Genomic DNA, 15976 nt, shown 5'->3' on the forward strand with positions numbered 1-15976 from the left:
AAGCTTCTGAGCCACAAATTCTCCCTCTAACGAAAACTCTCAAAAACCTGAAGACTACATTGTGAATATTGATGAAGTTAGAAGAAACATATCTCTATTTATACTGTCCTAAACCTTTTCCTACAAGAAAATGATTAGCCAATCCAAAACCTTTTCCTAAAAGGAAACCTTATTTATGGTAAGAAACTCAGATCAAATAATACCCAACAAATCTCCCCCGTGAGTTAAATTTCGGACAAAATAAATTTGTCCACCTTCTTCACATAATCTTCAACAGCTTGTTTCTTCTCTCGATAATTTCCTCCATCAAATCTATGTATCAACACAAAGAATTGCGGCTAGAACTATATCCTCAAAGATGAACACTCAATTTTTAACTTGGTTCAATCATCGACTATCGAACCACTGAACTGGGATTCATCATTGAACCATGACTCTGATACCACTTTTTAGGACTGAAAATAATCAGGTGTAATGTGGAAGTTAGAAATGCAAACCTCGATATACAAAATATACCAAAAGACGCAAAGATCTAACATAATTCGGTCAATCGACCTACGTTCACAAACGACATGAACTTTTCACTATAATGAGAGTACAAAATATAGAGAGAAACAACCTCAACCAATTCACTCGAATTACATGTAGGTTCACTATTGAAAATGGATCAAGCTTGTGTCCCACAAATTCTCCCCTTAACAAAAACTCTCAAAGCCCTTAAGACTATATTATAAATGTTGATTAAGTCAGAAGGAACATGTCTCTATTTATAGAACCCTAAATCTTTTCCGACAAGAAAAGGACTAGGCAATTCAAAACATTTTCCTAAAAAGAAAAGTTATTTATGATAAGAAAATGGGATAATGTCCAAGTACCTCCTCAATCTATGCCCGAAATCCCAGAGACACACTTATACTATATTAAGGTCCTATTACCCCCCTGAACTTATTTTATTAATAATTTTTTACCCCTTTTCGGCCTACGTGGCACTATCTTGTGGGTCCAACGATGGTTGACTTTTTTTTTCAAACTAGTGCCACGTAGGCAAAAAAGGGGTAGAAAATTACTTATAAAATAAGTTCAGGGGGGTAATAGGACCTTAGTATAGTATAAGTGTGTCTCTGGGATTTCGGGCATAGATTGAGGGGGTACTTGTGCATTATCCCTAAGAAAATCAAGACAAATAATACCCAACTAATCTCCTCATGAGCCTGAATTTCTAACAAAATATGTTTATCCACATTCTTCATATAATCTTCAACAACTTGCTTTTCCTATCCAAAATCTTCTCCATCAATTATATGTATCAACATAGAGAATCTCTTTGAAACAATTTCTCCAACAAAAATCTTAATAATTGTAAAAAAGTTGCGGCTAGAAGTATACCCTCCAAGATGAACACCCATCTCTAACCTGTCTCAATCATTGATTATTGAACCACTCGATCTGACTCCATCATTGAATTCGGCTCTCATACCAATTTTTAGGACCGAAATAATTAGATGTAATACGAAATATAGCAAAGCAAACCTCGAAAGACCACGAGTAAGAAGATAAATGAGAAACACACCAAATGACACAAAGATTTAATATAGTTCTGTCAATCAACATATGTCCACAAAGGAGATGAGCAATCCTCTATAAATATGAGAGTACAAAATATTGAGAGAAACAACCTCAACCAATTCACTCAGAATGCATGAGAGGTTCACACAAGTGATAACGTATCAAGCTTGTGACCCACAAATTCTCCCTCTAAACAAAACTCTCAAAACTCTTATAGTTACATTATGAATGTTAATTTAGTCATAATGAACATGTCTCTACTTATAGAGTCCTAATCCTTTTTTTGTACAAGAAAAGGATTAGCCAATCCAAAAAAATTTCCTAAAAGGAAAACCTTTTTATAGTAAGAAACTCATGGCAAATAATACCCAACAACTTATGCCTTGTTATAGTTTTTCCTTGTGAAGTGACAGTCAATTTCTATATATTTAGTCATTTCATGATACACTAGATTTGTAACAATTTGTATAGTTGCCTTGCTATCACTATATACTTGCACTTGCAGTTGAATTCAACTCCTTCCTATTTTAGTTAGGGAAAATTAATCATTGGCAAAGTCGACTATTATATAATTGGTTTTATTAAATTTCCATTGTCAAAAGTTACTGATTGTGAAATTATTGGTTTTAATTTTTGAGTTTTCTAATGGTTATTTACTTGTTATTTTATAATTGAAGTTTTAATAATTTAATACAAGTAATTAAATATTAGGGCATTGTATTATATTAACACCATCAGATTTGATATTTAGTAAATTGAGACTTAATCTTAAGTTTAATTTATTAGGAATATCAGACTTGCATTATTTAGTTGACATCAAGATTTATGAATTTAATTATATATTAGGGGATTTTCTAATTTAGGATAGACATATAATAATATGGGTGTCTACGAACTTTATAGCTTACGAATAATGCATATTTGATAGATTGAGAATATTTTGAAGCTTTACGAAAGGGAAAGACAAAATCTTGAGAATTTGTGACACGTGTTCTACATTTAAGGTATGTTAAGACTTTTTAGATTTCGTTGAAAGATGTTTTCCTAATTAAATATTAAAAATGAAATGGACAATTGGTAAGGGCGAAAGATGGGGATCTCGTACCAATGGTATGACGGACATTGGTAAAAGTACCAGTATTATTAAAAGGAAAGTTAACTACTTTAATATGATAGATTGTAATTCGAGAGCATATAGGCATTAACTGATGTACTTAGTGAATTTTTTTGTTTTGTATGATTGTATTTGTTTATCTAACCTGTATAATTGTGGTGATTATATGTCATAAAGACAATTGATTTATCGAGATGTTGCGTCATCCCCTTTTATTTGATATCATATTGTGCACATGCATTGACATGATATTAAGTATGCGTAAAAGTCTAACACGTGGTGATTGTTTGTGTTAAGATCAAGTTATGATTATAATTTGTGTTACATGGAGATCGCTTGTGTGAGTTATTGGTTATTACTAAAAGTTGGGCATGTGGAGATTGCTCGTGCTGGGATTATTTAATTTTATGATAGTGCGTTGAGATCGTCCTTACACATATGTGGAGAACGTCGGTACATAGACCTCGCAATTCCCCATGGGTAATGACAGGATACCCAAAAAGAGTGGGAGGTGCCTGGGCTCGTTCCTCCCGATAAAATAGAAGGACAGTCGGTAAATCTCAATGTATTTTCGAGGAGTATAATGTATATACGGTTGAGATAGTACTTGACATCTGAGATTATCATTTCATGGTGTCACCTTGCATTGCATCTCATTACATCCCTTATTCTTGTTGATTATGTGTGTTTTTGGTGGTTGGACATTTCGTGACATTTGATTATCTCTATTGATGACTACTTGGTTGATAGGTATAATGTGGACTTGTAAAAATTAAAGGATTATTTTCTTATATACTCATGTCACTACTTCTTAATTGTCGGTATTTGAGATATATTGAGTACACGTAATTTCTTACTCATACTACACTTGCTGCACTCTTTTGTGATGCAAATTGTATTTCGAATTTGAGCACATTTCTTGGAGATTGAGTTCGAGTTTGGATTATCTTAGAGTTATGGTGAGCTGCTTTGATATTCTACGGCCCGTACCTTCATCTATCCTATTTCTTTAGGTTGTGTTGGTATTCATATAGGAAATTTCTTATGTGTAGAATTGTTAAATAGTTATTGACTTATATTGACTTTTAGAAGCTCTTCTACTTATGACACTAAATCTTGAGGTGGTATTTTATGATTCCGCATTTCATACTTATATATGACTTAGCATATGGATATTATGTTTTCGCTTATATTTCTACTTTAAATATTGAATTGAATTGGAAAAAGTATCTATGTCATCTTGTGAGATGGCTGGGTTAGAATTTTTGTGTTTCATGTTACTAGATAGTCACATTTACAAAGGATATTCTGCCTAAATTTTTGAAACTCCAAAGGACTTAACTGTGTGACATAAATTTTTTTTCATTTGAAGACGGATGTTTTTAAGGGGGGAGGATATAATACCCTGACTTTTCAAAACGTCTAAATTAACTCGTATCTTCGTCGAAAGACAAGGAGGATGGGTAATAAATTAAGAATGATGTGGTATGTCATATATTAAGTAATCAAGGGTTATACTCAAGTTTTCAATTTAGATAAGTAGTAAAACAAAAGTTGGCAAAAGTTATCATAAGTTCCTTTTTAAAGATTTCTATGAAATTTGGGTCAAATGTATTGGATATTTTCTCCCAAAATATAAAGAGTTAGAAGGCCTATTACATATTAATCAAAGGCCTACGAGTCTATTTTAGAATGAAAAAACCCGTGTCCAACCGACATCGGAGTAAAAAGTAATGAGCGTTTTACTACGGATTGCAAGGACAAAATCCAGGTCGGATCCGAAGCGGGTCAAAAATATTTTATGTCATCTTACTCAATGTTTTTAGACATGAAAATCTTTCATTACACTTCCAAACCAAGGATAAAGCTTAAGAGGGGGTTCTTATGAAATTCTTGCATGATGAAGGTTAGTTTTTGATGATTTTTACCATTAAAGGTTGCCCCCGTACCTAGAAACATGATCTTTACACGTGACAATCATTTTTTCCTTCTATTAGTTACGTTTGGAGTTCAGTTTTGAAGATATAAATTTGTAGTTATGGGTGTTTCTTCAAGGTTTAAACTTGTTTAACTAAGGTAATCATCTCGGTACTCTTTTATGATTGTTTTTATAAATATCTATAGACATTTAGATAAATTGGGGCAATATAGAAAATCTATTAATTTAATATTAATTATGAGCTATTTATATGTGCATAGCAGCTGTTTATATATAGTGTTTGTGAAGCTTAGGAAATAAGGAAGAATTATCGTGAAGGAACTACAGTCTTTCAAGCGTTCATTGGAATGGTATGTTAAGGATATTCCCTTCGTTCGACATGTTTCCTTAGAGGTAGTTAATGTTTGTGATCTTGTAGATATAATTGGGAGTGCTTGGCTAATTGAGTGGTTATAAGCCCTCATTTTAAGGAGTCGTGATCTTTTAAGAACGACCCTAAGTTAGGAACGATTTGTAGTTTATTTATATATATTGTTTATAACTAAATTGCTCGCCTTTAGGATATTCAATTGTTTGTTGTTTCCCTTGAGGCTATTATGATTTGTTGTTGAGTTAGAACTGCCTATGTGTCTTATGATGATGTCTATATAGGACTATGTTATTTCCAAAGAGGACTATTTGTTTCTCACGGAGCTATATTGATTCCAAAGAGTGTTATGTGTTGCCTACGGGGCTATGTGTTGCCTATAGGGCTACGGTTATGAAAAAGAGGGTTATGTGCATCCCACAGAGCTATGATGTTGACAAAGAGATCTATGTGCTGCCTATGGGGATATATCATTGCAAAAAAGGTCAATGTGACTTCTTACAAAGACAAGGGGATACCGATAGGGGTATGTAGATTGATTTGGCATATTCTACGCTTATGGGTGCCTAGGTTGGTGGTATGTTGTTTGTACCTTCTCTATCTTATGGGGGCTTGTTTAGGTTGATGTTTGATAATTTTTGTAATTTTAGATTCAGTAGTGAGTTAGAATGCTTATCTAAAATTTTGATTTCCTTACGTGAATGTTTTTGGTATATTATGATACTTCCTCATTTAGTGTATAGCCTTTCAAACTCTGTACATTATTTTGTACTAATAACCCATTTCCTTGGGGGAGTTGTATACATGCATGTAGGTCCCGACTGACGGCATTGTAGATCTCCTCACCAGCAGGATCGACTTTAATCCGATTGGCTAGCCCTTTTCGTCGGGAGCTGCCAGAGTGGGAGGTTTTTAGATTTTGTTGTATGTATATTTATGGGTAGGCGGGAGACCTATCCTGCCAATCTTTACAACTCTAAGAAGCTTTATGAATAGTGTGTGGGGTGTATAGATACGTTATGGCCATATTGGCCTAGTTTGTTGGTTTGTTGAAGCTTGTGAGTTGTTTGATGTTATTGTCGTAATACATACATGCTTTTAGTTTTGGTATAGATATCATGGTGGTATCGATGGCCCAATCAAGACTTTTGTGCTAGTTGGTGATTTATTTATATGATCGCTTAGGAGTAGATATTTCTTATACAAATCTATTGACAGGGGTCTTGCCGGCCAAGGTCTTAGTTTTAAGCTGAGATATACTTATTTTTTTCTTGATTGTGTGTGGCTTCCATGCGTTAGTAGAAAATGGTTCAGTAGGGTTGGCTTAGCCCTAAATTTTTTGCATTAGGATGCTATTGGGCCCTTTGAATTTTGGGTGTGAAAAACTTGGTATCCGAGCAATTTTATATCCTAGGGAGTCTGCAAGCCATTTCTAGTAGAGTGTTATTTTGTAAATGTGTTGTGCACCAGATTCGATAAGCAAGAATCTACCGTATATGATATAATGACTATTCTTCTTTTGCTCACCTCGTGCTATAGAGTGGTACCTTAAGGGTTGAGGTTTCTGGCTAATTATTATTACTTTCATGCACATAGAGAAGGTTGACACCAAATAGACCAGAGCTAGCTAGAGGCTTCAGATGCAGGCGAGTGTACCCGCGAGGTACCACATGTTAAGGTAGCCCATTATAGGACTGAAGGGGAAACATCATCTCAGCCCTCTATAGCTTGTCCACCGCTTCAGGAGCCTCTGATGGCTATAGGACTTCAAAATCCACCAGCAGTACCACCTCTAGTTTCTCATATACCATCGGATCAGGATTTCAAGAATGTAGTATGTATGTTAGCACATTTAGTAGCTAAACAATGCAAGCCAGTTGCACCAAATGTTGTTGGAACTTCTGAGGGCCCGAAAGTTTGAGAGTTAGTGAATTTGTTAGCTTAAATCCTTCACAGTTTACGGGAAAAGATCGGGACAGATCATAGAGAGGACCCTCAACACTTTGTTGATCAGCTTAATAGGATCTTTAGAGTCATGCATACCTCAGCGAATGAGTCAATTGAGTTAGCAGCATTTTGATTATGCAATGTTGTAGTATTGTGGTACGAGACTTGGGAGAGATCTATGGGAAAATAGGAATTTCTACCCTCTTGGGATACCTTTACAAAAGGTTTTATATATCATTATTTGCCTCAAGAAATTTGGGATGACCGAGTGGACCAATTTGTGAACCTCCGATAGAGCAGCATGAGTGTCCGAGAGTATGGGTTGAGAATTGATTCTGGGCTAGATATGCACCAGCAATTGTTGAACGATGCATGATATGATGCGTAGATTTATGGGAGGGATCGACACAGACTATATCGATGTTTGTTCTACCACTGCACGAAATAATAATATGGATATCTTGCGAATTCATGCCTTTGCAAAAAGCATATAGGATCAGCGACATTTACTATCTATGAGTGAGAGGGTCTCGAGAGAGAGACAAAATAGGGCTAGGCCGACTGTTTCATAGGGAGATTTTCAAGGTGATTCCAGACCTTGATATTCTATTAACCCACCTAGACCTCCACCACAGAAGTAGTATGGTAGTAAATTTTATCGTCAGGCCTGATATACCGTGGTTTCACAGTATCTTTAATGCTTTTTCCTTAAATTTAGTGTGTCCAAAATCCTTTTTGTACTAGTTTTTATGTAAGTTTCTCTTTAATTGCAAGAAATCTTTCTAAAAGATGAATGCGGAAGTTTTTGAGCAAGAAATACAGAAAAGTACCACCTACAGAGCTTGAGACGGTTCGTCATGCCCGTGACGGTCCGTAGGTGGCATCGTAGTGCAGCTGCTGAAGGAAGATGGGGAATTCTGACCAAGTGTGGGGTTACGGAGTGCATGACAGACCATCCTAGCCATGACGGTCTGTCCTGCTGGTTCGTCATGAAGATCAAAGAAGTAGTCCCAGTACCCAAATTTCAGGAGTTCAAGTGTTTTGGAACGGAGACCCTCAACGGACCGTTGTGCCTGTGACGATCCTTCATACAAGCTTTTTCTCCCTCAACATTTCCAATACCATTCTCAAATGTTTTTCATGTTCCTTCTTGCTCTTTGAGTATACCAATATATCATCAATAAATATGATCACGAAGAGGTCCAAATATGGCTTAAAAATACCATTCATCAAGCTCATGAACGCAGCAGGGGCATTCATAAGACCAAAAGACATCACCACAAATTCGTAATGCCCATACCTCGTTCGAAAAGTAGTCTTTGGCACATCCGTTGCCCGTATTTTCAATTGATGATAACCGGATCTCAAGTCAATCTTAGAGAAGACACAAGCACCTTGTAACTGATCGAACAAGTCATCAATGCGAGGAAGAGGATACTTGTTCTTTATGGTTACAAGGGTACTAGCTAATCATGCCTTCACTTTTTTAAAAAGTGAGCCTACAATTATACTTTCCAAATCATAGAAGTCACATAGATTCCAAGATACTAAACATATTTCATTTTAAAGAGGCTCAATTTCTCATTATAAGGGTATGCATTGCACATTAAGAGTGACTTCAAACATTCTTCTTACCTTATCTCATGAAGTTAAATGTACAACTACAATGTCAAGATGCACCATCAACGTGAGAAAACCATAAAGATAATAAAAAATTTCTTTTCAAGGACTTTAGAATTTTGAAAATGATATTAAGATAGTGTCAATCAAGACCTACCAAACATGTGAAGGTGATGCTATTCATATTTCATACAAGACTGTTCTCATGAACAAGCTTACTAAAAATTTATTAGTTTCACGTTCAAGTAAGAATAGGAGGACAAGATGGAACTATTTACAACCTTACTACTAAGGTCATCATTCCCCACTTAGGGTAAACCCAATTAAGAGAAACTTAACCAAACCTCAAGAGGATATCACAACTTAACAACCTTCATTTTTATCACCTAAAAGTGATTACCACTTTAGAAGGAACTACATTAAGTCAACCAAGGATTTCTAAACCTTATCATCTACGCAAATTATCCCCAATCATGAATATATGTCATAATACCTAACCACATAAGGTTTTTAACAATACAGTAGACACCAAGGTCATATAACATTAGGGAAAGCATTGAGAATATTTAACCATAGGGACTCCTCCTTTTCGTTCAACCTTAATCCAACGTGACTTCTAGGTCAATCAGACCCACATCATCACCCTACAAGGACAACATGATACCATAGCTTCTAAGACTAAGACTATAAAAAGACTTCAATCTATGTAAAACAATCATGAAGGTTCACACATATAAACAAGGATAACATTTGAAACATCATACACATAACTTAGTCAACATGCATCTTTACTATTTAACATATTCCTAAAGTATTTCAAGTTTTATTATATTATAAGACTATCATCATGCAACTTCATATAGTAACACACAATTCCAAAATAAATTCATTTTAACCATAACAACTTCTAACATGCTTAACTATATCATGACATGCATTTCTCCACACAACATTCCATTTCACATAAATCTCATACATAGCTACAAAGGGTGTCATCTCAACGTATCATTAAAAAATTTACCTTCACACACTCATGAAATCATAAAACCAAGATAAGCATTAAAACTCACCTTTTATCCCTTAAGCATAGGCATACAATCTCATCCAAGCAATCAGATCTAAAACCACCATACAAGAAAACATAAGAGAGATATCTTATAGAGTTAAGTTCTATGGTACAACATGAGAATAGTGAAGAGGGAAACTCTATCATCCTATAGCCTCTCTCTCATAGGTGTATCGGAATTGACACTGATGATCGAGACTCTACTAGATATGGTAATATGAGAATTTGGGAACCTAAAACAACTTCACAAACCTATGCTCTGATACCACATTTTTTCACATCTTGGGACCACCCCTAGAAGTAACACGGTGTACTTGACCTCTCAGAGGTCTTATACAATCCCATCGTTATCATTCATCACATTGTCATAGGTAAATTTAGCAGAAAATTTAAAACTTTATTAGAATATCATATGATAGAACATTACTTTAATTATATATAAAATATTATCATACTTAGTTACAAAACATTAGTATCTTTTTGCCATCCTAGACTCAACATCATAAGAAAGCTTTAGGGATAGGGACCTTATAACATAATGCATACGTACAATAATAAAAGACTTTAAAAAAGTAACTAGACATAACTTAGGAATCCTTGGACTTAAGGATTTACATTCCTTGAGCTTGGGAACCATCTATGAAGCTTTTCACAATTGAATACATGTTTTAAGCATCCATAACATACACTTTGTGTAAAAAGGACATGAGTTGAAATTAATACAAGAATACACTAAGTATGACAACCATGCAAAAACATGCATCTAAAAGCGACATTTTTTTGAAGTCATACTTCATGCCTTTTTGTGAAAGCTTCATAAAACCTTTATAAAATAGCATGTATACCATTCACATACTTAATATGGACATATTCAAAATCCAAATATCACATTAAATCACATATAGAATTTAAGCCATTCTCTGGGTCACTTTACAGTGAAATATTTGCCTTAACAATGAACTTTTCCTCATTATAGTGAATTTCTTCTTTTAACTCCTTAACCCTCCAAGTAATCCCTATATTGTTACTTGGTGCAATACATCACCTTAAGGACACAAGGAATGAATCATACATCATACATACTCCATCACCTACCATTATAGAAGTATAGTACAACATAGACACATTTAAGTCAGAACCATAAGAACCTTACAGTAAACTCTTTGTCATTATGCACATATACTTATTTTACTTCACATAGAACCTTATGAGACCTTACTCATAATCCCAATCTAAATCTACTAGTGCAATGTACATGTTAAGCCCCATAAACTCCCACATACTTAGTAGACCTATCATCATACCACAAGCCATACCATCAAATTCATAAATTAACAACAAAGAGAATACAACTACATTCATGACAACAACCTTCATCATATAGTTATTAAGACCAACATAAGTCATATAAGAATAAGACGGCATCATATATACTCATACCACACACATCTTTATAACAAGTAGACCAATACTACCATGCCATGCATAAAAAATAACCATAATCATACACCTTAGATCACCTTCCTTGAAGCCTCTAAGGATCCACTTGTTCAATGTCTAGGTTTGTTCATTACATCCACCTATCCGAAGTAACCTCCCTTAGATCATCCTAGTAAGGGTCTTAGTCATTTACTTCCATTGTCCATTTAACTTTAGGGAAACTATAGCCTTAACAGACAATAAGACCATGTGATCCAAACATGGAATTTGGTGTCATTCCCTGACACCAAAAGAAGTTATCTTACTTTCCAAGGTAAGACATGAGTATCATGCTACCATATTTCATGATATCACTTGCTAGTTTTTATGGGGCAACATAGTTATGATATACTTTCTATCTCTAGATTAAATACTTTCATCGGAGTCAAATTACACTACACATGCTGAAACGTGCAAGGCATCACATCATCTTCTGACCTATTTCAAACAAACAGTAATCATATATGAAATATGGTCTCTCACATATACTATAAAGCTATGTCAAGTATCACAATAATAGAAGAAGTTGTAATACTTCGAAAGTCTAAAGCCTAATGTAGAGACTAACATGAGAGTCTAAGAGCTGTTACACTATTTTAAGTCAATCATAATGTATATAAGTCATTTAGTAAGATTTAGAATGAAAACATAAAGGAACGTCCATAACGTTCGAAAACTAGTTCAAGAGGTTCTAGTGTGCTGTAGACTATTTGACTAAGTTTTAAAACTCATAAAATGATGAAATTTTGTGGTTACGTGTTCAAAAAGTATAATAGTTAGGTTGTACTAGAAACTTATGGGTAAGACTCCCCAAGGACCAATCAAGGTCTCTTGAAGAGGACCCCTGCTATTTGGCAAAAAACTGCCAATAGGTAGTGTCTACCTACGAGTTGCAGGTGACAGATCATGGTCAAATCTAGGGTGCACTGATTACCACAATCGATTGTCACCTATAAAAATTAGAGGGTTCATATTCTTTTCAAATCTCTAAAAAAAAGTAAGGACTTGCATCACAGAGGATACACTGCCCATCAACTAACGTACGACCCGTCTGTCAGGGTATCATAGGTCAGGTCTGTGGTTGACCGTTCAGTTTTACCCCATTCATTTGGTTAATTAAAGAATTATTTAATTAGTTAGGGTTGAGGTAGGCCGTATTAAGTTATTTGATAATTCCTATAAAGACCTGAAACCTAATTAGACAAGACCTAACCCTCTTATTTTCCCAAACCCAAATTGCTCTTCCTTATCTCTTTTTTCACTCTCCCAAAGAAAACCCATTGAGGAACAAAGAAAGGAGGGTTCTACGGCTTCAAAAGATCAATTTTTCTCCATAAAACTTCATCAAGTAGTAAGGTAGGGGATTCCTTGCACCTTTAGGATTTCTTTCCTTAAAGGGTTCCTCGAAATTGATTTCAAAAAGTTGAGTTTCATTTGGGTTTATTTCCAATACGAAATTGATCTTGTGCATCGCTTTATTTTTTATTTCTCTGGTTATTGTGAGTATATTAACATATATTATGATTCCATTATACTACTTCTTGATGAATTGACCTAGTTGGTGGAATAATGACCTTTTCCCCTTAACCCTAGGTTGTGATCTTGAAATGAATTGTTTAGTACTGATACAACTAGCTTGGTTAGTATGTGAATTACTATTCTATGTGGTTATGATTCAAATTTAGGAGTATATTGTAACATATTGTAATCCAATTATTCTAGTTCTTAGTTAATTGACCTAGGTTGTAATGTAGATCATGAATTTAACATAAGTACTTAACCTGAGGATATGAACTATTAATGGATTCTCGTATAATGATTCATTTGGCTTTATTATTATGTTTGTTACTATTGTGTGATGATATTACACTCATGGTTGTGTTGAATTGGATGGTTAACTGTATAACCTTCATCATGGCTTATGAAGAAGATTCAGGTGAGTCTTGTAATCCTAATTTTTTACTTTAATTATGATTACTTATGATTAAGTGATGAAATTTTTTTGAAGTATACCTTATATTAAGAGTGATAGGGTTGGTATGATGTTTAATTGGAATGTCTTTAACTATGATTTGTGAGTTGTTTGCGAAGATGTCAATGTTATAAGGATGGTGATAACTTATCAATGTGCCTTATTATGATGTGATATGTAAATGTGCTAACCTCACATGCATGAATTGTGATGAAAGGAAAATACTCATGTCATTCTTATTGATCTGTGATGATGATTATGTAATGGATAGACTCTATGACCTACATTAATCTATGTTAATTGATAAATTCATTTAAGTTATTTCAAAAGGGACTTTAGCTTATCACCGAGTGAACTAGAGTGAAGAGTGTTCCTTCCCACATAGGAAAGGTAGTATCAGTAATGTACTCATGAGATTGGATACTATAATGCATGTAGTATAAAGAGGGTCCCAACTACATATCCTATTTGATGCGGCAGTCCATGACCAATGTCGCCTAGATGATACCACTTGACATTGGCTGATGTTACTTTCTTAAAGCACACTAGACTTTGCTAATGTTGCATCTTGTTGGTCAATGTTCATGTCGCCCTGCCAATGTGCACACGCCATGACTAATACGTGTAGGTCTTGGCTGATGTTTCCTAGTGATGGCAAACATCGCTTGCTCAAAGAGCACATGCCTTGGTTAATGTAGCTTGACGTTGGACGATGCAAATATTTCCTAATCAATGCACACACACAATGAATAATGTGTGCAAGCCCTTGCTTATGTTGCATTCCATTGGCCAATGTCACTTTCCAAATGCACACATGCCATGTCTTTTGTGTGTAGGCCTTGGTTAATGTTGCTTGTGGTTAGTAGATATCACTTTCCTTGAGTGCACAAGCATTTGCTTATGGTGCCTAACGTTTGCTGATGTATATGTCACCGAGCCAATACATACATGATATGGGTTATTCATTCATATCTTGGATAATGTTGCATGTTGTTGTCCAGCGCCTCATGCGAGATGTACATGAACAATGTTAGATGCATGAAAATTATGGCTAATTGTGCATGTCATTGGTCAACACAACCTGTTCAATGCATCCATGCTTAAACAATTTTCACCCAGTCGATGTACACACGCCATGATTGATATGTGCAGGCCTAGGATTATGTTGCCTACCATTGGTCGATGTAACCTGGCTTATGCATACAATCTATGAGTGATGTCGCCGAGTCAATGTGCACACGCTCTAGCTGATGTGTGCATGTCACGCCACAAAACCCATGAAGTTAGACATGCAACCGATTCTCTAAAGGATTAAGAGAACAAATTTGTAACTTGTTCTTACTATGCATATTACTATAACAGTTGTGATAAAACAAGTTCACCTAGGATGCAGGGATACGAACCAACATAATTAGATCCAAAAGTTATATACAAGACTTAGACGTTGAGGCCACAACTCCTTAATACACAACTGAACCATGTACATACGTCTATAAATCCTCTAAAAGATAGAAGACTAGAGTAGGTTGGGACAGACCCCGCCTTACCCTTCACTACTAAACAATACCAAAATGAATTTACCAAGGACTCAGTAAAGTTCTGAATCAACCAGGAGCTCACAAAAAGTATCTGAGTGTCGAATGCTCCTATTGAGGAGGTGTATTAGCTGGACTACCTGTGCCTGCAGTATGAAATGTAGTGTCCTTAGCGAGGGACGTCAGTACAAGAAAATGTACTGAATATGCAATGCAATAAAGCATATGTAATATGAGGGCTCAAATGAAATCAAGTGTCAACATATGAGTGCATATATCAGAAGAGGAGACCACCTTTTCTTACTATTATGAGATCATCAAAGTTAGATTGTTTTCTTTACTTTTCAATACGTAAAATCTTTGTAGGGCATGTGATATAAGTGACTAGCTAATCAGTGATAGAAGAGGATGATCCATACTAGGCATATTAACCCCTGGAATGCGGTCATCATAATTACATAATTTGGGATTGCCCTATGCTAGGCTTTCGCCCCTGAGCTGCGACCCTTATGTACCAGTTGGGATCGACCCATTCCAGGATTTCTCCCCTAGGTTGACACCCGTAATTATATAGATTTCTTCACTTAGATTCTTTAATCTTTGAGATTGTTGTGTATCAGTTCATAACTCTTTTGGAATTGATCTTTGGATAATCATAACACTATTGAGATGTTATTTTGGTGTTCATAATCATTTTGGAGATATGGATGTACAAACCAGAAATAGAATGCATGAAAATAATACTTCAAGTCAATAACAATGACATAAGGAGCTATGTAATATCAACACATTACTTTAAGAGCTTAACGACACAATTGGCTTTGAACAAGAAAGAGGAGAATTCACCAACTTGCTTTTGCAAATACCCTTTCAATACCAGCACATGGGGGGGATAATTACATAAGTATAAGATAGTGAACATATAATGAAGTAATTTTATTCACTACGGAGAAGGGGGAAAATTTTGTTAGTTATTTTGAGATAGTACGTTTCCACTATGTTTCCTTTTTTAACAATAGAACTTATGAGATATACTTCATTGATATTAATCGCAAGTATCAGATTTCATGCCAAAGGGATATAGAATCGAATAGCCTTACATACCTTATCCTCTGACTAATATACTATCATGAATCAGCCATTCCTTTTTGGTTTTAATCTACAATTTAAGTCATGGTAAGCTAAAATGAGCATCTATCACACTGTGAGCCTCGTAAAACCATAGCTAACTTTGAAAGATAATGAGCCAATACAACCCTTAATATAATGTGTATCACCCCACCCTCATTCTTTGTCCATTACATACATTATATATCTTTTCCCCAAAATCAACCAAGGTGGGCCAATAGTAATACACATAGAATAGCCCCA

This window comes from Solanum lycopersicum, chromosome 12 (genome assembly GCF_036512215.1).
Source record: "Solanum lycopersicum chromosome 12, SLM_r2.1".
NCBI classification, from domain to species: Eukaryota; Viridiplantae; Streptophyta; class Magnoliopsida; order Solanales; family Solanaceae; genus Solanum; species Solanum lycopersicum.